The sequence below is a fragment of the Chamaea fasciata genome, unplaced genomic scaffold (genome assembly GCF_029207755.1).
Source record: "Chamaea fasciata isolate MVZ Bird 193981 ecotype frontalis unplaced genomic scaffold, bChaFas1.0.hap1 SCAF_6, whole genome shotgun sequence".
Taxonomy (NCBI): Eukaryota; Metazoa; Chordata; class Aves; order Passeriformes; family Sylviidae; genus Chamaea; species Chamaea fasciata.
This window is the reverse complement of record NW_027094091.1, coordinates 65,637,554-65,660,972: the sequence shown is the minus strand read 5'-3', so window position 1 is coordinate 65,660,972 and position 23,419 is coordinate 65,637,554.

The window sequence follows — 23,419 nt, the reverse complement described above, 5'->3', positions numbered from 1 at the left end:
AGGAAGCAATTAGCTTGAAGTAAAATTAGAAATCCACTGAATGCAACAAGGGCAAAACCTCTAGTTTTTCAGCTCCTGCATGTCAGGAGGTGCTGGCACCATGAGGCTCTTGGCCAACAGCTCCTCTCCCTCCATCACCTGTGCTGAAAATGGGAGAAAATCTGTTTATCCACACCAGCACCAGCATCCCATCCTTGAGAAGCAGCAGAGCTGACAGGTAAAGGTTGCTCTGGGGAGAACGGAGGACCACCTCACTCACAGAGCAGCGTGTATTTTGTGAAAAAAAATAGCCAGCACCCTCCTGTTCTCTGCAAATGGTACACAAAAAGTTTAAAAAGTATTTAAAAATTGACCAAGTTTTGGAGAAGATGCAGATCAGACTACACGAGGCTGGAAAAGACTGTACAAGTGACAGTTCTCCGGGGAAGGTTAGTAGGAAATCCCTTCTTTCTGCTATTAAAATCTCAGGCTGTTGCCATCAGACACTCAAGCCACAAGAGAAAAGTGCTTCAGCACCAGCATCCAACTGAGCATCTGTTTGATTCACCTCAGTGGAAAGCCATCACTTTGCAAGGAGAATTCACATTTGGAGTTACACACAACATACTTCTTTCTGTCTGGAAGTGCTACCGGTTTTGCTACCCAGCATTTCATATTAAATTGTGGAAGTATTTTAAATGAAAGGGGAATGAAAACTCGTGGTATTTAAAGAAAAACTGGCTGGAAAAGTCTCAGATTTGTTCCATTCTGAAAGGGAACCAAGGTACCATGAGTCCTAAAAGACTCACCAGCTCTCTCAAACAAACGAGGAATAAAGCCTAAGAGGAAAATGACCCCACAGATTTGAATTTAATTTGGCCTTAATACAGCTTTACAAAGGATTAGGTTAAGTTTGCAAGACACCTTTACTTTGATTCAGAGATTTGCTTGGGTTTTCCTTCAGAATCCAGAGAGCTGGCAACAGATCGCTGTGCAGTGTCCACAGACGGGTCCAGCAGTCAGGGCAGGGCAAGAGCCAACAGCTCCTGGGAAGCAGCAGAAAAAAGCACCATGGGATGTGCTGAAGAAGGGATGGAAACAGGGTGGGTGGGGTGGAAGGAGCTCTGCTCCCACCTGGGCTGGCTTGTGGGAGTAACTGTGATGAACAAACGCTTGCCTGAACCCAAAAGTAATTCTGCACCCACATCTGGGGTCTCCACGTTTAAAAAAAAAAAAAAAAAAAAAAAAAAAAAAAAAAAACAAAAACAAAAACATGGAACTTCTGGAGTGAGTCCAGAGGAGGGTTGCAGCCATGATCCAAGGGCTGGAGCAGTTCTGCTCTGGAGATGGGCTGAGAGAGCTGAGCTTGTTCAGCCTGGAGAAGAGAAGGCTCCAGGGAGACTTCAGAGCCCCCCAGTGCCTACAGGGCACCAATCTTCTCAAATTCCTGCCATGCTTGCCCACCCCAATCCTGAAGTTTCCACGGCCTCAGAGACTTTATCTTTCGGGAAAAACACATGAGTACTTAAAGTTGGTTCAGAAGCTTCATTTGAGACCGTAGGTAATACTCTGATTTTCCTTTAAGGAGGCTGACCCAAGCAATATGCCCAATGTATCACAGAACAACTCTTCTTTTAAAGAATGAATGAATCAATCAACTGTACTCTTAGAGCTGTCAAAAGAATGAATTAGGACTGGTTAGTATGACCTAATCACCACTGATGACCTGTAGTAAGACCTAAGTCTCCTTAAGCCCGCCAACCTGTTGATGAACCTGTTCCCATTTCTGTTTTTCTCCTTACAGCCGTGCCTGGCATTGACAAAGTCACTGTCAGCACCCACAAGGATAGCCTCCCCGAATTAGGGCAGTGGGTGACAGGGACTAGTGTGACATCATCACCCAGCCCTAAGGTACAAAGGTGGCAACACAACTTGCAGAGCTGAGGACAGGATCGAGGAGAAGGAGCTTGCCCAAGGCTACTGGCGAGTTCTGGTGCCTCTGAGGCACCACAAACGCCTCTCTCTCTGTCCAAACAAGGACTGGGATGCTTTGTCAGGAGGAGAAAGGCCTGCAGCACAGACCTTCCAGGCACTGCTCCCTATCCACAATGGTGCACAACACTGCTGAGAAGTGTCCTCCTGGGAAGAAGCAAGGTGAGAGAAAAATCTCCCTCCCCTCGGCTGGCAGTGGGGGAGCGGTCAAGAGCTGCAGCAAGGGGAAGCAGGAGCTCCAACAACAACCCAGGGTAGAGTCCCTCTGGCTCTCTTGGGCCAGCGGGGCCAGGCTGGCCTGTGGGCACATATGCCTCCCCTGCCCTTAAGCCAGCCCGGCAAGGCCTTGGGGACAATCCTGCACGGACATCACCCGAGCCCTGCGCAGCTGCTCACACCACTTGCCCTCTCCTCTCTCCAATGTGCAGATCCAAACAGCAGCAGCAGCAGTGGCGGCCTGTCGGAACAGCCCAGGGCGGAGCAGGCCCGGCGCCGTTCCTGGAGACAGAGAGCACAAGGCCCGGGCAGCCGGGCAGTGAAACCCATACGGCTGAACCGAGTGCCACTGCTGCGTGCTGAGACCAGCAGCCCCAGCACCGGCACTCAGGGGGTGCCAGGGCTGTCCCAGGCTGTGGTGCTGGTCAGCAGCAGCAGCAGCAGCAGCTTCCCCTGCAAAAAGCAGAGCTTGAAGAGAGGCCATCCAGAGGGCGTCACAGAGCCACAGTCACTCAGGAGCCCGGCAGCAAAACGCCGCCGGATCGACGATGTGCTGGCCCAAAATATTGAGACCAGCAGCCCCAGCACTGCCACTCAGGGGGTGCCAGGGCTGTCTCAAAGTGTGGTTCTGGTCAGCAGCAGCAGCAGCAGCAGCTTCCCCTGCAAAAAGCAGAGCTTGAAGAGAGGCCATCCAGAGGGCGCCACAGAGCCACAGACACTCAGGAGCCCGGCAGCAAAACACCGCCGGATCGCCCAAAGTATTGAGACCAGCAGCCCCAGCACCGCCACTCAGGGGGTGCCAGGGCTGTCCCAGGCTGTGGTGCTGGTCAGAAGCAGCAGCAGCAGCAGCTTCCCGTGCAAAAAGCAGAGCTTGAAAAGAGGCCATCCAGACGGCGCCACAGAGCCACAGTCACTCAGGAGCCCGGCAGCAAAACGCCGCCGGATCGACGATGTGCTGGCCCAAAGTATTGAGACCAGCAGCCCCAGCACCGCCACTCAGGGGGTGCCAGGGCTGTCCCAGGACACTCAGTCACCCAGCAGACAAGCAGCTCCATACAGACCACCCTGGCTCTTCGCTGGCTCCATGAAGGACAAACGCTCCCAGCCTGGGCCAATCCGTATGAGACACGTCCGGCGGCAACAGCGGCAGGAGAAAAAGCTGTACAGTCGGCCTGAAAACCAGAGCAGGATCAGACGAGCATCACCCTCTGGTGCTCGTCCCCCTCAGCCATCAAAATAAACTTTTCTGTTTGTTTGAACTGGGAGAGCCCACATTCCTTTTCCCAGCCTCCTGCATGCTCATGGGAATCATGTTGGAGCAGTGAAGTTGGATGAGATGATCGTAAAATCGTACAATGGTTTGGCTTGGGAGACACTTTAAATCTCATTTACTTCCACCCTCCCTGCAATAAGCAAGGACACCTTCAACTAGTCAGCTTGTTCCAAGCCCCATCCAACCTGGAATGTTTCCACAGCATCTCTGGGCAACCTGTGGCAGAGACCACAGCATTTTTATCACCCTCATTGATTAAAAATTTCTTCCTTGAAGCTCATTTGAATCATCCCTCCTCCAGTTTAAAACCAACACCCCTTGTCTTATGGCAATAGATCTTGCTAAAATCTTTGTCCTTGTGTCCCCTTGGGCATCTCCCTGGCACCTCCCAGGACGAGGAAGCAATTAGCTTGAAGTAAAATTAGAAATCCACTGAATGCAACAAGGGCAAAACCTCTAGTTTTTCAGCTCCTGCATGTCAGGAGGTGCTGGCACCATGAGGCTCTTGGCCAACAGCTCCTCTCCCTCCATCACCTGTGCTGAAAATGGGAGAAAATCTGTTTATCCACACCAGCACCAGCATCCCATCCTTGAGAAGCAGCAGAGCTGACAGGTAAAGGTTGCTCTGGGGAGAACGGAGGACCACCTCACTCACAGAGCAGCGTGTATTTTGTGAAAAAAATAGCCAGCACCCTCCCGTTCTCTGCAAATGGTACACAAAAAGTTTATAAAGCGTTTAAAAATTGACCAAGTTTTGGAGAAGATGCAGGTCAGACTAGACGAGGCTGGAAAAGACTGTACAAGTGACAGTTCTCCGGGGAAGGTTAGTAGGAAATCCCTTCTTTCTGCTATTAAAATCTCAGGCTGTTGCCATCAGACACTCAAGCCACAAGAGAAAAGTGCTTCAGCACCAGCATCCAACTGAGCATCTGTTTGATCCACCTCAGTGGAAAGCCATCACTTTGCAAGGAGAATTCACATTTGGAGTTACACACAACATACTTCTTTCTGTCTGGAAGTGCTACCGGTTTTGCTACCCAGCATTTCATATTAAATTGTGGAAGTATTTTAAATGAAAGGGGAATGAAAACTCTTGGTATTTAAAGAAAAACTGGCTGGAAAAGTCTCAGATTTGTTCCATTCTGAAAGGGAACCAAGGTACCATGAGTCCTAAAAGACTCACCAGCTCTCTCAAACAAACGAGGAATAAAGCCTAAGAGGAAAATGAACCCACAGATTTGAATTTAATTTGGCCTTAATACAGCTTTACAAAGGATTAGGTTAAGTTTGCAAGACACCTTTACTTTGATTCAGAGATTTGCTTGGGTTTTCCTTCAGAATCCAGAGAGCTGGCAACAGATCGCTGTGCAGTGTCCACAGACGGGTCCAGCAGTCAGGGCAGGGCAAGAGCCAACAGCTCCTGGGAAGCAGCAGAAAAAAGCACCATGGGATGTGCTGAAGAAGGGATGGAAACAGGGTGAGTGGGGTGGAAGGAGCTCTGCTCCCACCTGGGCTGGCTTGTGAGAGTAACTGTGATGAACAAACGCTTGCCTGAACCCAAAAGTAATTCTGCACCCACATCTGGGGTCTCCACGATAAAAAAAAATAAAAAATAAAAAAAAAATAAAACAAACAAAAAAAAACCCCAAAAACATGGAACTTCTGGAGTGACTCCAGAGGAGGGTTGCAGCCATGATCCAAGGGCTGGAGCAGTTCTGCTCTGGAGATGGGCTGAGAGAGCTGAGCTTGTTCAGCCTGGAGAAGAGAAGGCTCCAGGGAGACTTCAGAGCCCCCCAGTGCCTACAGGGCACCAATCTTCTCAAATTCCTGCCATGCTTGCCCACCCCAATCCTGAAGTTTCCACGGCCTCAGAGACTTTATCTTTCGGGAAAAACACATGAGTACTTAAAGTTGGTTCAGAAGCTTCATTTGAGACCGTAGGTAATACTCTGATTTTCCTTTAAGGAGGCTGACCCAAGCAATATGCCCAATGTATCACAGAACAACTCTTCTTTTAAAGAATGAATCAATCAATCAACTGTACTCTTAGAGCTGTCAAAAGAATGACTTAGGACTGGTTAGTATGACCTAATCACCACTGATGACCTGTAGTAAGACCTAAGTCTACTTAAGCCCGCCAACCTGTTGATGAACCTGTTCCCATTTCTGTTTTTCTCCTTACAGCCGTGCCTGGCACTGACAAAGTCACTGTCAGCACCCACAAGGATAGCCTCCCCGAATTAGGGCAGTGGGTGACAGGGACTAGTGTGACATCATCACCCAGCCCTAAGGTACAAAGGTGGCAACACAACTTGCAGAGCTGAGGACAGGATCGAGGAGAAGGAGCTTGCCCAAGGCTACTGGCGAGTTCTGGTGCCTCTGAGGCACCACAAACGCCTCTCTCTCTGTCCAAACAAGGACTGGGATGCTTTGTCAGGAGGAGAAAGGCCTGCAGCACAGACCTTCCAGGCACTGCTCCCTATCCACAATGGTGCACAACACTGCTGAGAAGTGTCCTCCTGGGAAGAAGCAAGGTGAGAGCAAAATCTCCCTCCCCACGGCTGGCAGTGGGGGAGCGGTCAAGAGCTGCAGCAAGGGGAAGCAGGAGCTCCAACAACGACCCAGGGTAGAGTCCCTCTGGCTCTCTTGGGCCAGCGGGGCCAGGCTGGCCTGTGGGCACATATGCCTCCCCTGCCCTTAAGCCAGCCCGGCAAGGCCTTGGGGACAATCCTGCACGGACATCACCCGAGCCCTGCGCAGCTGCTCACACCACTTGCCCTCTCCTCTCTCCAATGTGCAGATCCAAACAGCAGCAGCAGCAGTGGCGGCCTGTCGGAACAGCCCAGGGCGGAGCAGGCCCGGCGCCGTTCCTGGAGACAGAGAGCACAAGGCCCGGGCAGCCGGGCAGTGAAACCCATACGGCTGAACCGAGTGCCACTGCTGCGTGCTGAGACCAGCAGCCCCAGCACCGGCACTCAGGGGGTGCCAGGGCTGTCCCAGGCTGTGGTGCTGGTCAGCAGCAGCAGCAGCAGCAGCTTCCCCTGCAAAAAGCAGAGCTTGAAGAGAGGCCATCCAGAGGGCGTCACAGAGCCACAGTCACTCAGGAGCCCGGCAGCAAAACGCCGCCGGATCGACGATGTGCTGGCCCAAAATATTGAGACCAGCAGCCCCAGCACTGCCACTCAGGGGGTGCCAGGGCTGTCTCAAAGTGTGGTTCTGGTCAGCAGCAGCAGCAGCAGCAGCTTCCCCTGCAAAAAGCAGAGCTTGAAGAGAGGCCATCCAGAGGGTGCCACAGAGCCACAGACACTCAGGAGCCCGGCAGCAAAACACCGCCGGATCACCCAAAGTATTGAGACCAGCAGCCCCAGCACCGCCACTCAGGGGGTGCCAGGGCTGTCCCAGGCTGTGGTGCTGGTCAGAAGCAGCAGCAGCAGCAGCTTCCCGTGCAAAAAGCAGAGCTTGAAGAGAGGCCATCCAGACGGCGCCACAGAGCCACAGTCACTCAGGAGCCCGGCAGCAAAACGCCGCCGGATCGACGATGTGCTGGCCCAAAGTATTGAGACCAGCAGCCCCAGCACCGCCACTCAGGGGGTGCCAGGGCTGTCCCAGGACACTCAGTCACCCAGCAGACAAGCAGCTCCATACAGACCACCCTGGCTCTTCGCTGGCTCCATGAAGGACAAACGCTCCCAGCCTGGGCCAATCCGTATGAGACACGTCCGGCGGCAACAGCGGCAGGAGAAAAAGCTGTACAGTCGGCCTGAAAACCAGAGCAGGATCAGACGAGCATCACCCTCTGGTGCTCGTCCCCCTCAGCCATCAAAATAAACTTTTCTGTTTGTTTGAACTGGGAGAGCCCACATTCCTTTTCCCAGCCTCCTGCATGCTCATGGGAATCATGTTGGAGCAGTGAAGTTGGATGAGATGATCGTAAAATCGTACAATGGTTTGGCTTGGGAGACACTTTAAATCTCATTTACTTCCACCCTCCCTGCAATAAGCAAGGACACCTTCAACTAGTCAGCTTGTTCCAAGCCCCATCCAACCTGGAATGTTTCCACAGCATCTCTGGGCAACCTGTGGCAGAGACCACAGCATTTTTATCACCCTCATTGATTAAAAATTTCTTCCTTGAAGCTCATTTGAATCATCCCTCCTCCAGTTTAAAACCAACACCCCTTGTCTTATGGCAATAGATCTTGCTAAAATCTTTGTCCTTGTGTCCCCTTGGGCATCTCCCTGGCACCTCCCAGGACGAGGAAGCAATTAGCTTGAAGTAAAATTAGAAATCCACTGAATGCAACAAGGGCAAAACCTCTAGTTTTTCAGCTCCTGCATGTCAGGAGGTGCTGGCACCATGAGGCTCTTGGCCAACAGCTCCTCTCCCTCCATCACCTGTGCTGAAAATGGGAGAAAATCTGTTTATCCACACCAGCACCAGCATCCCATCCTTGAGAAGCAGCAGAGCTGACAGGTAAAGGTTGCTCTGGGGAGAACGGAGGACCACCTCACTCACAGAGCAGCGTGTATTTTGTGAAAAAAATAGCCAGCACCCTCCCGTTCTCTGCAAATGGTACACAAAAAGTTTAAAAAGCGTTTAAAAATTGACCAAGTTTTGGAGAAGATGCAGGTCAGACTAGACGAGGCTGGAAAAGACTGTACAAGTGACAGTTCTCTGGGGAAGGTTAGTAGGAAATCCCTTCTTTCTGCTATTAAAATCTCAGGCTGTTGCCATCAGACACTCAAGCCACAAGAGAAAAGTGCTTCAGCACCAGCATCCAACTGAGCATCTGTTTGATCCACCTCAGTGGAAAGCCATCACTTTGCAAGGAGAATTCACATTTGGAGTTACACACAACATACTTCTTTCTGTCTGGAAGTGCTACCGGTTTTGCTACCCAGCATTTCATATTAAATTGTGGAAGTATTTTAAATGAAAGGGGAATGAAAACTCTTGGTATTTAAAGAAAAACTGGCTGGAAAAGTCTCAGATTTGTTCCATTCTGAAAGGGAACCAAGGTACCATGAGTCCTAAAAGACTCACCAGCTCTCTCAAACAAACGAGGAATAAAGCCTAAGAGGAAAATGAACCCACAGATTTGAATTTAATTTGGCCTTAATACAGCTTTACAAAGGATTAGGTTAAGTTTGCAAGACACCTTTACTTTGATTCAGAGATTTGCTTGGGTTTTCCTTCAGAATCCAGAGAGCTGGCAACAGATCGCTGTGCAGTGTCCACAGACGGGTCCAGCAGTCAGGGCAGGGCAAGAGCCAACAGCTCCTGGGAAGCAGCAGAAAAAAGCACCATGGGATGTGCTGAAGAAGGGATGGAAACAGGGTGGGTGGGGTGGAAGGAGCTCTGCTCCCACCTGGGCTGGCTTGTGGGAGTAACTGTGATGAACAAACGCTTGCCTGAACCCAAAAGTAATTCTGCACCCACATCTGGGGTCTCCAGGATAAAAAAAAAAAATAATAAAAAAAAATAAAACAAACAAAAAAAAACCCCAAAAACATGGAACTTCTGGAGTGACTCCAGAGGAGGGTTGCAGCCATGATCCAAGGGCTGGAGCAGTTCTGCTCTGGAGATGGGCTGAGAGAGCTGAGCTTGTTCAGCCTGGAGAAGAGAAGGCTCCAGGGAGACTTCAGAGCCCCCCAGTGCCTACAGGGCACCAATCTTCTCAAATTCCTGCCATGCTTGCCCACCCCAATCCTGAAGTTTCCACGGCCTCAGAGACTTTATCTTTCGGGAAAAACACATGAGTACTTAAAGTTGGTTCAGAAGCTTCATTTGAGACCGTAGGTAATACTCTGATTTTCCTTTAAGGAGGCTGACCCAAGCAATATGCCCAATGTATCACAGAACAACTCTTCTTTTAAAGAATGAATCAATCAATCAACTGTACTCTTAGAGCTGTCAAAAGAATGACTTAGGACTGGTTAGTATGACCTAATCACCACTGATGACCTGTAGTAAGACCTAAGTCTACTTAAGCCCGCCAACCTGTTGATGAACCTGTTCCCATTTCTGTTTTTCTCCTTACAGCCGTGCCTGGCACTGACAAAGTCACTGTCAGCACCCACAAGGATAGCCTCCCCGAATTAGGGCAGTGGGTGACAGGGACTAGTGTGACATCATCACCCAGCCCTAAGGTACAAAGGTGGCAACACAACTTGCAGAGCTGAGGACAGGATCGAGGAGAAGGAGCTTGCCCAAGGCTACTGGCGAGTTCTGGTGCCTCTGAGGCACCACAAACGCCTCTCTCTCTGTCCAAACAAGGACTGGGATGCTTTGTCAGGAGGAGAAAGGCCTGCAGCACAGACCTTCCAGGCACTGCTCCCTATCCACAATGGTGCACAACACTGCTGAGAAGTGTCCTCCTGGGAAGAAGCAAGGTGAGAGCAAAATCTCCCTCCCCACGGCTGGCAGTGGGGGAGCGGTCAAGAGCTGCAGCAAGGGGAAGCAGGAGCTCCAACAACGACCCAGGGTAGAGTCCCTCTGGCTCTCTTGGGCCAGCGGGGCCGGGCTGGCCTGTGGGCACATATGCCTCCCCTGCCCTTAAGCCAGCCCGGCAAGGCCTTGGGGACAATCCTGCACGGACATCACCCGAGCCCTGGGCAGGTGCTCACACCACTTGCCCTCTCCTCTCTCCAATGTGCAGATCCAAACAGCAGCAGCAGCAGCGGCAGCCTGTCGGAACAGCCCAGGGCGGAGCAGGCCCGGCGCCGTTCCTGGAGACAGAGAGCACAAGGCCCGTGCAGCCAGGCAGTGAAACCCATACGGCTGAACCGAGTGCCACTGCTGCGTGCTGAGACCAGCAGCCCCAGCACCGCCACGCAGGGGGTGCCAGGGCTGTCCCAGGCTGTGGTGCTGGTCAGCAGCAGCAGCAGCTTCCCCTGCAAAAAGCAGAGCTTGAAGAGAGGCCATCCAGAGGGCGTCACAGAGCCACAGACACTCAGGAGCCCGGCAGCAAAACGTCGCCGGATCGACGATGTGCTGGCCCAAAGTATTGAGACCAGCAGCCCCAGCACCGCCACTCAGGGGGTGCCAGGGCTGTCCCAGGACACTCAGTCACCCAGCAGACAAGCAGCTCCATACAGACCACCCTGGCTCTTCGCTGGCTCCATGAAGGACAAACGCTCCCAGCCTGGGCCAATCCGTATGAGACACGTCCGGCGGCAACAGCGGCAGGAGAAAAAGCTGTACAGTCGGCCTGAAAACCAGAGCAGGATCAGACGAGCATCACCCTCTGGTGCTCGTCTCCCTCAGCCATCAAAATAAACTTTTCTGTTTGTTTGAACTGGGAGAGCCCACATTCCTTTTCCCAGCCTCCTGCATGCTCATGGGAATCATGTTGGAGCAGTGAAGTTGGATGAGATGATCGTAAAATCGTACAATGGTTTGGCTTGGGAGACACTTTAAATCTCATTTACTTCCACCCTCCCTGCAATAAGCAAGGACACCTTCAACTAGTCAGCTTGTTCCAAGCCCCATCCAACCTGGAATGTTTCCACAGCGTCTCTGGGCAACCTGTGGCAGAGACCACAGCATTTTTATCACCCTCATTGATAAAAAATTTCTTCCTTGAAGCTCATTTGAATCATCCCTCCTCCAGTTTAAAACCAACACCCCTTGTCTTATGGCAATAGATCTTGCTAAAATCTTTGTCCTTGTGTCCCCTTGGGCATCTCCCTGGCACCTCCCAGGACGAGGAAGCAATTAGCTTGAAGTAAAATTAGAAATCCACTGAATGCAACAAGGGCAAAACCTCTAGTTTTTCAGCTCCTGCATGTCAGGAGGTGCTGGCACCATGAGGCTCTTGGCCAACAGCTCCTCTCCCTCCATCACCTGTGCTGAAAATGGGAGAAAATCTGTTTATCCACACCAGCACCAGCATCCCATCCTTGAGAAGCAGCAGAGCTGACAGGTAAAGGTTGCTCTGGGGAGAACGGAGGACCACCTCACTCACAGAGCAGCGTGTATTTTGTGAAAAAAATAGCCAGCACCCTCCCGTTCTCTGCAAATGGTACACAAAAAGTTTAAAAAGTATTTAAAAATTGACCAAGTTTTGGAGAAGATGCAGGTCAGACTAGACGAGGCTGGAAAAGACTGTACAAGTGACAGTTCTCCGGGGAAGGTTAGTAGGAAATCCCTTCTTTCTGCTATTAAAATCTCAGGCTGTTGCCATCAGACACTCAAGCCACAAGAGAAAAGTGCTTCAGCACCAGCATCCAACTGAGCATCTGTTTGATCCACCTCAGTGGAAAGCCATCACTTTGCAAGGAGAATTCACTTTTGGAGTTACACACAACATACTTCTTTCTGTCTGGAAGTGCTACCGGTTTTGCTACCCAGCATTTCATATTAAATTGTGGAAGTATTTTAAATGAAAGGGGAATGAAAACTCGTGGTATTTAAAGAAAAACTGGCTGGAAAAGTCTCAGATTTGTTCCATTCTGAAAGAGAACCAAGGTACCATGAGTCCTAAAAGACTCACCAGCTCTCTCAAACAAACGAGGAATAAAGCCTAAGAGGAAAATGAACCCACAGATTTGAATTTAATTTGGCCTTAATACAGCTTTACAAAGGATTAGGTTAAGTTTGCAAGACACCTTTACTTTGATTCAGAGATTTGCTTGGGTTTTCCTTCAGAATCCAGAGAGCTGGCAACAGATCGCTGTGCAGTGTCCACAGACGGGTCCAGCAGTCAGGGCAGGGCAAGAGCCAACAGCTCCTGGGAAGCAGCAGAAAAAAGCACCATGGGATGTGCTGAAGAAGGGATGGAAACAGGGTGGGTGGGGTGGAAGGAGCTCTGCTCCCACCTGGGCTGGCTTGTGGGAGTAACTGTGATGAACAAACGCTTGCCTGAACCCAAAAGTAATTCTGCACCCACATCTGGGGTCTCCACGTTTAAAAAAAAAAAAAAAAAAAAAAAACAAAAAAACAAAAACAAAAACATGGAACTTCTGGAGTGAGTCCAGAGGAGGGTTGCAGCCATGATCCAAGGGCTGGAGCAGTTCTGCTCTGGAGATGGGCTGAGAGAGCTGAGCTTGTTCAGCCTGGAGAAGAGAAGGCTCCAGGGAGACTTCAGAGCCCCCCAGTGCCTACAGGGCACCAATCTTCTCAAATTCCTGCCATGCTTGCCCACCCCAATCCTGAAGTTTCCACGGCCTCAGAGACTTTATCTTTCGGGAAAAACACATGAGTACTTAAAGTTGGTTCAGAAGCTTCATTTGAGACCGTAGGTAATACTCTGATTTTCCTTTAAGGAGGCTGACCCAAGCAATATGCCCAATGTATCACAGAACAACTCTTCTTTTAAAGAATGAATGAATCAATCAACTGTACTCTTAGAGCTGTCAAAAGAATGAATTAGGACTGGTTAGTATGACCTAATCACCACTGATGACCTGTAGTAAGACCTAAGTCTCCTTAAGCCCGCCAACCTGTTGATGAACCTGTTCCCATTTCTGTTTTTCTCCTTACAGCCGTGCCTGGCATTGACAAAGTCACTGTCAGCACCCACAAGGATAGCCTCCCCGAATTAGGGCAGTGGGTGACAGGGACTAGTGTGACATCATCACCCAGCCCTAAGGTACAAAGGTGGCAACACAACTTGCAGAGCTGAGGACAGGATCGAGGAGAAGGAGCTTGCCCAAGGCTACTGGCGAGTTCTGGTGCCTCTGAGGCACCACAAACGCCTCTCTCTCTGTCCAAACAAGGACTGGGATGCTTTGTCAGGAGGAGAAAGGCCTGCAGCACAGACCTTCCAGGCACTGCTCCCTATCCACAATGGTGCACAACACTGCTGAGAAGTGTCCTCCTGGGAAGAAGCAAGGTGAGAGCAAAATCTCCCTCCCCACGGCTGGCAGTGGGGGAGCGGTCAAGAGCTGCAGCAAGGGGAAGCAGGAGCTCCAACAACGACCCAGGGTAGAGTCCCTCTGGCTCTCTTGGGCCAGCGGGGCCAGGCTGGCCTGTGGGCACATATGCCTCCCCTGCCCTTAAGCCAGCCCGGCAAGGCCTTGGGGACAATCCTGCACGGACATCACCCGAGCCCTGCGCAGCTGCTCACACCACTTGCCCTCTCCTCTCTCCAATGTGCAGATCCAAACAGCAGCAGCAGCAGTGGCGGCCTGTCGGAACAGCCCAGGGCGGAGCAGGCCCGGCGCCGTTCCTGGAGACAGAGAGCACAAGGCCCGGGCAGCCGGGCAGTGAAACCCATACGGCTGAACCGAGTGCCACTGCTGCGTGCTGAGACCAGCAGCCCCAGCACCGGCACTCAGGGGGTGCCAGGGCTGTCCCAGGCTGTGGTGCTGGTCAGCAGCAGCAGCAGCAGCAGCTTCCCCTGCAAAAAGCAGAGCTTGAAGAGAGGCCATCCAGAGGGCGTCACAGAGCCACAGACACTCAGGAGCCCGGCAGCAAAACGCCGCCGGATCGACGATGTGCTGGCCCAAAATACTGAGGCCAGCAGCCCCAGCACTGCCACTCAGGGGGTGCCAGGGCTGTCGCAAAGTGTGGTTCTGGTCAGCAGCAGCAGCAGCAGCAGCTTCCCCTGCAAAAAGCAGAGCTTGAAGAGAGGCCATCCAGAGGGCCCCACAGAGCCACAGACACTCAGGAGCCCGGCAGCAAAACACCGCCGGATCGCCCAAAGTATTGAGACCAGCAGCCCCAGCACCGCCACTCAGGGGGTGCCAGGGCTGTCCCAGGCTGTGGTGCTGGTCAGCAGCAGCAGCAGCAGCAGCTTCCCGTGCAAAAAGCAGAGCTTGAAAAGAGGCCATCCAGACGGCGCCACAGAGCCACAGTCACTCAGGAGCCCGGCAGCAAAACGCCGCCGGATCGACCATGTGCTGGCCCAAAGTACTGAGACCAGCAGCCCCAGCACCGCCACTCAGGGGGTGCCAGGGCTGTCCCAGGACACTCAGTCACCCAGCAGACAAGCAGCTCCATACAGACCACCCTGGCTCTTCGCTGGCTCCATGAAGGACAAACGCTCCCAGCCTGGGCCAATCCGTATGAGACACGTCCGGCGGCAACAGCGGCAGGAGAAAAAGCTGTACAGTCGGCCTGAAAACCAGAGCAGGATCAGACGAGCATCACCCTCTGGTGCTCGTCCCCCTCAGCCATCAAAATAAACTTTTCTGTTTGTTTGAACTGGGAGAGCCCACATTCCTTTTCCCAGCCTCCTGCATGCTCATGGGAGTCATGTTGGAGCAGTGAAGTTGGATGAGATGATCGTAAAATCGTACAATGGTTTGGCTTGGGAGACACTTTAAATCTCATTTACTTCCACCCTCCCTGCAATAAGCAAGGACACCTTCAACTAGTCAGCTTGTTCCAAGCCCCATCCAACCTGGAATGTTTCCACAGCGTCTCTGGGCAACCTGTGGCAGAGACCACAGCATTTTTATCACCCTCATTGATAAAAAATTTCTTCCTTGAAGCTCATTTGAATCATCCCTCCTCCAGTTTAAAACCAACACCCCTTGTCTTATGGCAATAGACCCTGCTAAAATCTTTGTCCTTGTGTCCCCTTGGGCATCTCCCTGGCACCTCCCAGGACGAGGAAGCAATTAGCTTGAAGTAAAATTAGAAATCCACTGAATGCAACAAGGGCAAAACCTCTAGTTTTTCAGCTCCTGCATGTCAGGAGGTGCTGGCACCATGAGGCTCTTGGCCAACAGCTCCTCTCCCTCCATCACCTGTGCTGAAAATGGGAGAAAATCTGTTTATCCACACCAGCACCAGCATCCCATCCTTGAGAAGCAGCAGAGCTGACAGGTAAAGGTTGCTCTGGGGAGAACGGAGGACCACCTCACTCACAGAGCAGCCTGTATTTTGTGAAAAAAATAGCCAGCACCCTCCTGTTCTCTGCAAATGGTACACAAAAAGTTTAAAAAGTATTTAAAAATTGACCAAGTTTTGGAGAAGATGCAGATCAGACTACATGAGGCTGGAAAAGACTGTACAAGTGACAGTTCTCCGGGGAAGGTTAGTAGGAAATCCCTTCTTTCTGCTATTAAAATCTCAGGCTGTTGCCATCAGACACTCAAGCCACAAGAGAAAAGTGCTTCAGCACCAGCATCCAACTGAGCATCTGTTTGATCCACCTCAGTGGAAAGCCATCACTTTGCAAGGAGAATTCACATTTGGAGTTACACACAACATACTTCTTTCTGTCTGGAAGTGCTACCGGTTTTGCTACCCAGCATTTCATATTAAATTGTGGAAGTATTTTAAATGAAAGGGGAATGAAAACTCGTGGTATTTAAAGAAAAACTGGCTGGAAAAGTCTCAGATTTGTTCCATTCTGAAAGGGAACCAAGGTACCATGAGTCCTAAAAGACTCACCAGCTCTCTCAAACAAACGAGGAATAAAGCCTAAGAGGAAAATGAACCCACAGATTTGAATTTAATTTGGCCTTAATACAGCTTTACAAAGGATTAGGTTAAGTTTGCAAGACACCTTTACTTTGATTCAGAGATTTGCTTGGGTTTTCCTTCAGAATCCAGAGAGCTGGCAACAGATCGCTGTGCAGTGTCCACAGACGGGTCCAGCAGTCAGGGCAGGGCAAGAGCCAACAGCTCCTGGGAAGCAGCAGAAAAAAGCACCATGGGATGTGCTGAAGAAGGGATGGAAACAGGGTGGGTGGGGTGGAAGGAGCTCTGCTCCCACCTGGGCTGGCTTGTGGGAGTAACTGTGATGAACAAACGCTTGCCTGAACCCAAAAGTAATTCTGCACCCACATCTGGGGTCTCCACGTTTAAAAAAAAAAAAAAAAAAAAACAAAACAAAAACAAAAACAAAAACATGGAACTTCTGGAGTGAGTCCAGAGGAGGGTTGCAGCCATGATCCAAGGGCTGGAGCAGTTCTGCTCTGGAGATGGGCTGAGAGAGCTGAGCTTGTTCAGCCTGGAGAAGAGAAGGCTCCAGGGAGACTTCAGAGCCCCCCAGTGCCTACAGGGCACCAATCTTCTCAAATTCCTGCCATGCTTGCCCACCCCAATCCTGAAGTTTCCACGGCCTCAGAGACTTTATCTTTCAGGAAAAACACATGAGTACTTAAAGTTGGTTCAGAAGCTTCATTTGAGACCGTAGGTAATACTCTGATTTTCCTTTAAGGAGGCTGACCCAAGCAATATGCCCAATGTATCACAGAACAACTCTTCTTTTAAAGAATGAATGAATCAATCAACTGTACTCTTAGAGCTGTCAAAAGAATGAATTAGGACTGGTTAGTATGACCTAATCACCACTGATGACCTGTAGTAAGACCTAAGTCTCCTTAAGCCCGCCAACCTGTTGATGAACCTGTTCCCATTTCTGTTTTTCTCCTTACAGCCGTGCCTGGCATTGACAAAGTCACTGTCAGCACCCACAAGGATAGCCTCCCCGAATTAGGGCAGTGGGTGACAGGGACTAGTGTGACATCATCACCCAGCCCTAAGGTACAAAGGTGGCAACACAACTTGCAGAGCTGAGGACAGGATCGAGGAGAAGGAGCTTGCCCAAGGCTACTGGCGAGTTCTGGTGCCTCTGAGGCACCACAAACGCCTCTCTCTCTGTCCAAACAAGGACTGGGATGCTTTGTCAGGAGGAGAAAGGCCTGCAGCACAGACCTTCCAGGCACTGCTCCCTATCCACAATGGTGCACAACACTGCTGAGAAGTGTCCTCCTGGGAAGAAGCAAGGTGAGAGAAAAATCTCCCTCCCCTCGGCTGGCAGTGGGGGAGCGGTCAAGAGCTGCAGCAAGGGGAAGCAGGAGCTCCAACAACGACCCAGGGTAGAGTCCCTCTGGCTCTCTTGGGCCAGCGGGGCCAGGCTGGCCTGTGGGCACATATGCCTCCCCTGCCCTTAAGCCAGCCCGGCAAGGCCTTGGGGACAATCCTGCACGGACATCACCCGAGCCCTGCGCAGCTGCTCACACCACTTGCCCTCTCCTCTCTCCAATGTGCAGATCCAAACAGCAGCAGCAGCAGTGGCGGCCTGTCGGAACAGCCCAGGGCGGAGCAGGCCCGGCGCCGTTCCTGGAGACAGAGAGCACAAGGCCCGGGCAGCCGGGCAGTGAAACCCATACGGCTGAACCGAGTGCCACTGCTGCGTGCTGAGACCAGCAGCCCCAGCACCGGCACTCAGGGGGTGCCAGGGCTGTCCCAGGCTGTGGTGCTGGTCAGCAGCAGCAGCAGCAGCAGCTTCCCCTGCAAAAAGCAGAGCTTGAAGAGAGGCCATCCAGAGGGCGTCACAGAGCCACAGACACTCAGGAGCCCGGCAGCAAAACGCCGCCGGATCGACGATGTGCTGGCCCAAAATACTGAGGCCAGCAGCCCCAGCACTGCCACTCAGGGGGTGCCAGGGCTGTCGCAAAGTGTGGTTCTGGTCAGCAGCAGCAGCAGCAGCAGCTTCCCCTGCAAAAAGCAGAGCTTGAAGAGAGGCCATCCAGAGGGCCCCACAGAGCCACAGACACTCAGGAGCCCGGCAGCAAAACACCGCCGGATCGCCCAAAGTATTGAGACCAGCAGCCCCAGCACCGCCACTCAGGGGGTGCCAGGGCTGTCCCAGGCTGTGGTGCTGGTCAGCAGCAGCAGCAGCAGCAGCTTCCCGTGCAAAAAGCAGAGCTTGAAAAGAGGCCATCCAGACGGCGCCACAGAGCCACAGTCACTCAGGAGCCCGGCAGCAAAACGCCGCCGGATCGACCATGTGCTGGCCCAAAGTACTGAGACCAGCAGCCCCAGCACCGCCACTCAGGGGGTGCCAGGGCTGTCCCAGGACACTCAGTCACCCAGCAGACAAGCAGCTCCATACAGACCACCCTGGCTCTTCGCTGGCTCCATGAAGGACAAACGCTCCCAGCCTGGGCCAATCCGTATGAGACACGTCCGGCGGCAACAGCGGCAGGAGAAAAAGCTGTACAGTCGGCCTGAAAACCAGAGCAGGATCAGACGAGCATCACCCTCTGGTGCTCGTCCCCCTCAGCCATCAAAATAAACTTTTCTGTTTGTTTGAACTGGGAGAGCCCACATTCCTTTTCCCAGCCTCCTGCATGCTCATGGGAGTCATGTTGGAGCAGTGAAGTTGGATGAGATGATCGTAAAATCGTACAATGGTTTGGCTTGGGAGACACTTTAAATCTCATTTACTTCCACCCTCCCTGCAATAAGCAAGGACACCTTCAACTAGTCAGCTTGTTCCAAGCCCCATCCAACCTGGAATGTTTCCACAGCGTCTCTGGGCAACCTGTGGCAGAGACCACAGCATTTTTATCACCCTCATTGATAAAAAATTTCTTCCTTGAAGCTCATTTGAATCATCCCTCCTCCAGTTTAAAACCAACACCCCTTGTCTTATGGCAATAGACCCTGCTAAAATCTTTGTCCTTGTGTCCCCTTGGGCATCTCCCTGGCACCTCCCAGGACGAGGAAGCAATTAGCTTGAAGTAAAATTAGAAATCCACTGAATGCAACAAGGGCAAAACCTCTAGTTTTTCAGCTCCTGCATGTCAGGAGGTGCTGGCACCATGAGGCTCTTGGCCAACAGCTCCTCTCCCTCCATCACCTGTGCTGAAAATGGGAGAAAATCTGTTTATCCACACCAGCACCAGCATCCCATCCTTGAGAAGCAGCAGAGCTGACAGGTAAAGGTTGCTCTGGGGAGAACGGAGGACCACCTCACTCACAGAGCAGCCTGTATTTTGTGAAAAAAATAGCCAGCACCCTCCTGTTCTCTGCAAATGGTACACAAAAAGTTTAAAAAGTATTTAAAAATTGACCAAGTTTTGGAGAAGATGCAGATCAGACTACATGAGGCTGGAAAAGACTGTACAAGTGACAGTTCTCCGGGGAAGGTTAGTAGGAAATCCCTTCTTTCTGCTATTAAAATCTCAGGCTGTTGCCATCAGACACTCAAGCCACAAGAGAAAAGTGCTTCAGCACCAGCATCCAACTGAGCATCTGTTTGATCCACCTCAGTGGAAAGCCATCACTTTGCAAGGAGAATTCACATTTGGAGTTACACACAACATACTTCTTTCTGTCTGGAAGTGCTACCGGTTTTGCTACCCAGCATTTCATATTAAATTGTGGAAGTATTTTAAATGAAAGGGGAATGAAAACTCGTGGTATTTAAAGAAAAACTGGCTGGAAAAGTCTCAGATTTGTTCCATTCTGAAAGGGAACCAAGGTACCATGAGTCCTAAAAGACTCACCAGCTCTCTCAAACAAACGAGGAATAAAGCCTAAGAGGAAAATGAACCCACAGATTTGAATTTAATTTGGCCTTAATACAGCTTTACAAAGGATTAGGTTAAGTTTGCAAGACACCTTTACTTTGATTCAGAGATTTGCTTGGGTTTTCCTTCAGAATCCAGAGAGCTGGCAACAGATCGCTGTGCAGTGTCCACAGACGGGTCCAGCAGTCAGGGCAGGGCAAGAGCCAACAGCTCCTGGGAAGCAGCAGAAAAAAGCACCATGGGATGTGCTGAAGAAGGGATGGAAACAGGGTGGGTGGGGTGGAAGGAGCTCTGCTCCCACCTGGGCTGGCTTGTGGGAGTAACTGTGATGAACAAACGCTTGCCTGAACCCAAAAGTAATTCTGCACCCACATCTGGGGTCTCCACGTTTAAAAAAAAAAAAAAAAAAAAAACAAAACAAAAACAAAAACAAAAACATGGAACTTCTGGAGTGAGTCCAGAGGAGGGTTGCAGCCATGATCCAAGGGCTGGAGCAGTTCTGCTCTGGAGATGGGCTGAGAGAGCTGAGCTTGTTCAGCCTGGAGAAGAGAAGGCTCCAGGGAGACTTCAGAGCCCCCCAGTGCCTACAGGGCACCAATCTTCTCAAATTCCTGCCATGCTTGCCCACCCCAATCCTGAAGTTTCCACGGCCTCAGAGACTTTATCTTTCAGGAAAAACACATGAGTACTTAAAGTTGGTTCAGAAGCTTCATTTGAGACCGTAGGTAATACTCTGATTTTCCTTTAAGGAGGCTGACCCAAGCAATATGCCCAATGTATCACAGAACAACTCTTCTTTTAAAGAATGAATGAATCAATCAACTGTACTCTTAGAGCTGTCAAAAGAATGAATTAGGACTGGTTAGTATGACCTAATCACCACTGATGACCTGTAGTAAGACCTAAGTCTCCTTAAGCCCGCCAACCTGTTGATGAACCTGTTCCCATTTCTGTTTTTCTCCTTACAGCCGTGCCTGGCATTGACAAAGTCACTGTCAGCACCCACAAGGATAGCCTCCCCGAATTAGGGCAGTGGGTGACAGGGACTAGTGTGACATCATCACCCAGCCCTAAGGTACAAAGGTGGCAACACAACTTGCAGAGCTGAGGACAGGATCGAGGAGAAGGAGCTTGCCCAAGGCTACTGGCGAGTTCTGGTGCCTCTGAGGCACCACAAACGCCTCTCTCTCTGTCCAAACAAGGACTGGGATGCTTTGTCAGGAGGAGAAAGGCCTGCAGCACAGACCTTCCAGGCACTGCTCCCTATCCACAATGGTGCACAACACTGCTGAGAAGTGTCCTCCTGGGAAGAAGCAAGGTGAGAGAAAAATCTCCCTCCCCTCGGCTGGCAGTGGGGGAGCGGTCAAGAGCTGCAGCAAGGGGAAGCAGGAGCTCCAACAACGACCCAGGGTAGAGTCCCTCTGGCTCTCTTGGGCCAGCGGGGCCAGGCTGGCCTGTGGGCACATATGCCTCCCCTGCCCTTAAGCCAGCCCGGCAAGGCCTTGGGGACAATCCTGCACGGACATCACCCGAGCCCTGCGCAGCTGCTCACACCACTTGCCCTCTCCTCTCTCCAATGTGCAGATCCAAACAGCAGCAGCAGCAGTGGCGGCCTGTCGGAACAGCCCAGGGCGGAGCAGGCCCGGCGCCGTTCCTGGAGACAGAGAGCACAAGGCCCGGGCAGCCGGGCAGTGAAACCCATACGGCTGAACCGAGTGCCACTGCTGCGTGCTGAGACCAGCAGCCCCAGCACTGGAACTCAGGGGGTGCCAGGGCTGTCCCAGGCTGTGGTGCTGGTCAGCAGCAGCAGCAGCAGCAGCTTCCCCTGCAAAAAGCAGAGCTTGAAGAGAGGCCATCCAGAGGGCGTCACAGAGCCACAGTCACTCAGGAGCCCGGCAGCAAAACGCCGCTGGATCGACGATGTGCTGGCCCAAAATACTGAGGCCAGCAGCCCCAGCACTGCCACTCAGGGGGTGCCAGGGCTGTCGCAAAGTGTGGTTCTGGTCAGCAGCAGCAGCAGCAGCAGCTTCCCCTGCAAAAAGCAGAGCTTGAAGAGAGGCCATCCAGAGGGCCCCACAGAGCCACAGACACTCAGGAGCCCGGCAGCAAAACACCGCCGGATCGCCCAAAGTATTGAGACCAGCAGCCCCAGCACCGCCACTCAGGGGGTGCCAGGGCTGTCCCAGGCTGTGGTGCTGGTCAGCAGCAGCAGCAGCAGCAGCTTCCCGTGCAAAAAGCAGAGCTTGAAAAGAGGCCATCCAGACGGCGCCACAGAGCCACAGTCACTCAGGAGCCCGGCAGCAAAACGCCGCCGGATCGACCATGTGCTGGCCCAAAGTACTGAGACCAGCAGCCCCAGCATCGCCACTCAGGGGGTGCCAGGGCTGTCCCAGGACACTCAGTCACCCAGCAGACAAGCAGCTCCATACAGACCACCCTGGCTCTTCGCTGGCTCCATGAAGGACAAACGCTCCCAGCCTGGGCCAATCCGGATGAGACACGTCCGGCGGCAACAGCGGCAGGAGAAAAAGCTGTACAGTCGGCCTGAAAACCAGAGCAGGATCAGACGAGCATCACCCTCTGGTGCTCGTCCCCCTCAGCCATCAAAATAAACTTTTCTGTTTGTTTGAACTGGGAGAGCCCACATTCCTTTTCCCAGCCTCCTGCATGCTCATGGGAGTCATGTTGGAGCAGTGAAGTTGGATGAGATGATCGTAAAATCGTACAATGGTTTGGCTTGGGAGACACTTTAAATCTCATTTACTTCCACCCTCCCTGCAATAAGCAAGGACACCTTCAACTAGTCAGCTTGTTCCAAGCCCCATCCAACCTGGAATGTTTCCACAGCGTCTCTGGGCAACCTGTGGCAGAGACCACAGCATTTTTATCACCCTCATTGATAAAAAATTTCTTCCTTGAAGCTCATTTGAATCATCCCTCCTCCAGTTTAAAACCAACACCCCTTGTCTTATGGCAATAGACCCTGCTAAAATCTTTGTCCTTGTGTCCCCTTGGGCATCTCCCTGGCACCTCCCAGGACGAGGAAGCAATTAGCTTGAAGTAAAATTAGAAATCCACTGAATGCAACAAGGGCAAAACCTCTAGTTTTTCAGCTCCTGCATGTCAGGAGGTGCTGGCACCATGAGGCTCTTGGCCAACAGCTCCTCTCCCTCCATCACCTGTGCTGAAAATGGGAGAAAATCTGTTTATCCACACCAGCACCAGCATCCCATCCTTGAGAAGCAGCAGAGCTGACAGGTAAAGGTTGCTCTGGGGAGAACGGAGGACCACCTCACTCACAGAGCAGCCTGTATTTTGTGAAAAAAATAGCCAGCACCCTCCTGTTCTCTGCAAATGGTACACAAAAAGTTTAAAAAGTATTTAAAAATTGACCAAGTTTTGGAGAAGATGCAGATCAGACTACACGAGGCTGGAAAAGACTGTACAAGTGACAGTTCTCCGGGGAAGGTTAGTAGGAAATCCCTTCTTTCTGCTATTAAAATCTCAGGCTGTTGCCATCAGACACTCAAGCCACAAGAGAAAAGTGCTTCAGCACCAGCATCCAACTGAGCATCTGTTTGATCCACCTCAGTGGAAAGCCATCACTTTGCAAGGAGAATTCACTTTTGGAGTTACACACAACATACTTCTTTCTGTCTGGAAGTGCTACCGGTTTTGCTACCCAGCATTTCATATTAAATTGTGGAAGTATTTTAAATGAAAGGGGAATGAAAACTC